General features: G+C 44.2%; 1 pseudogene; it reads left to right on the forward strand.

Annotated features, from left to right (window-relative positions):
* Nucleotides 1-450: 450 nt before the first annotated feature.
* On the forward strand, nucleotides 451-1,741 carry LOC141141198 (protein arginine N-methyltransferase 1 pseudogene; annotated as a pseudogene).
* The last annotated feature ends 580 nt before the right edge of the window (nucleotides 1,742-2,321 follow it).

Consider the following 2,321-nt stretch of genomic DNA (forward strand, 5'->3'; position numbering starts at 1 on the left):
TTTGAAGGGTGGATGTCAGTCTGGAGCAGGAGTGGGCAACTGAAGCCCTCCAGCTGTTGTGGAACTACATGTCCCATGAGGCATTGCAAGACTGACAGTTACAAGCATGACTCCCAGAGGCAGAGGCATGATGGGACTTGAAGTACTGCACCAGCTATTGGGTCGCAGATGTCCACCCCTGAGGAATGGGTGTTCCATATGCATGCAGACCATTCTAGATAATGCCCACATGTAACGATGAGTTTCCACGATTGAAAGAAGGAAAGGGCTAGATGCGCCAGGAAATGAGGCAGGGTCTAGCTGACTTGCTGAAGTGGTGGGCAGGGCTCTCCAAGGATTCATATAGAGCCAGGCCTCCCTACATGTCACAGTTCTCTCACAGGAAGCCTGTTTTATATTCATAGGCTTCTGGTTGTGTGCAGCAGGCGAGGGAGACTCGGTGCTGGCAACATGGTGGAAGCAAGCACCTGCAGCATGGAGGTTCTCTGTATCCAACCAGAGAGCAGCATCAAACCATCAGCTGAAGAGATGACTTCTAAAGACTACTACTTTGAACCATTTGTGAACTTTGGTATCCACAAGGAATTGTTGAAGATGAAGTTCGGACTCTGACCTATCGAAACGAAATGCTTCACAACAGACACTTGTTCAAGGACAAAGTTATCTTGGATGTAGGAAGTGGAACAGGAATGCTTTGCATGTTGGCAGTTAAAGCCTCGTACACACGATCAGATTTTTGGAAGACCGTTCATCCGTTTTTTGTTGCATGCTAGTCTCATGTCGAAAGTGAAGAGGTTACTCACCATATGAAAATTCTCGTACCACAGAATACAACTTCAGAAGTGATGTAATGTGTTGAATAGTTTTGTATGTATTCTTTAGTTTCTGAGCATGCATAATCTTGCTCTTACAATTTTTTTCGTATGCAAACCATACTGATTAAATGAAAATGGAACATTGAGTTCACATTCAACAAAAATTTTATAGTCTGCACATCCAGCTTTTATCTAAAGAAAAACCGGAATCGGCTGTCAAAAGCACTGTACTAATGATCCGAAAATCGGCAGATCATTCGTCGGACGAAATTTTACTTCCGATTTTCGTACGTTTGTACGGGCCTTTAGGCTGGGACAAAAAAAGATTGGGTGCTCAAGTATTTCGGACTACGTCATCAAGATTGTAAAGGCAAACAAACTAGGTCATGATGTAACCATCTTCAAGGGCAAGGTGGAGGAAATGAAGCTGCCAGTCAAAAGAGTTGACATAATATTCATTGAATGGATGGGATGTTGTCTGCTCTATGAATCAATGCTCAACACTGTTACTGAGCAAATGGCTGACACCTGATGGGCTTATATTTCCTGATCCTGCAACACTTTATGCAGCTGCTATAGAAGATGGACAATACAAGGACTGCAAGATGGTGGGAGAATGTCTATGGTTTTGACATGCTGAGTATCAAGATGTAGCCATCAAGGAACCTTTTGTTCACATGGTTGATCCCAAGCAACTAGTCACAAACTCCTGTCTCATTAAGAAGTTGGATATCTACACGGTTAAGGTTGATGACCAAAGCTTCATCTCTCCATTCTGTCTCCAAGTACTGCAAAATAATTACCTGATGGCTTATTTCATCATAAAGTTCACACATTGCCATAAGAGGACAGGCTTCTCTACAAGTCCAGAGTCTCCATACACTCACTGGAAACAGTCTTTTAAATTTGTAGCGCTACTCCTGTAGGAGCCGCTAGTACTTTCCAGGATCTTCCTTTGTTGCAGCCCCCACAGCCAGGCACACAGTATTTTCCACAGCCAGGTGCACAACTTTCGCTCGTTCCTCCAATGACCAGTCTCCTCGCAGGAGGAAGGCACAGCCGGCATTGGCGTATATTTATTCCATTCTATATTTATTAAGTATTACCTATTAATAGGAGGATAGTGGGCGCGCGGACTCAATGCCCGCGATCGCGGTGAGCAGAGGCAGAATGGGGAACTTTTTATGTAAACAAGACGATTCCCTGTTCTGCCTAGTGACATGACAGGGATCTTCTGTTCCCAGTGATCGGGAGCAGTGATCTCTGTCATTTTCCAGTAAGCCCATCCCCCCTACAGTTAGAACACACCTAGGGAACACACATAACCCCTTGATCGCCCCCCCTAGTGTTAACCCCTTCCCTGCCAGTATCATTTTTACATTGCATCTGCACATTTACATCTGCTACAATTCGCAGATCACCGCCATTACCAGTAAAACAATAAAAAAGAATAAAAGTCCCTAAATCTATCTGACCAACACAATTGGCGCATTTGGAACGAATATG

This window comes from Aquarana catesbeiana, linkage group LG04, assembly GCF_042186555.1.
Source record: "Aquarana catesbeiana isolate 2022-GZ linkage group LG04, ASM4218655v1, whole genome shotgun sequence".
Classification (NCBI taxonomy): domain Eukaryota; kingdom Metazoa; phylum Chordata; class Amphibia; order Anura; family Ranidae; genus Aquarana; species Aquarana catesbeiana.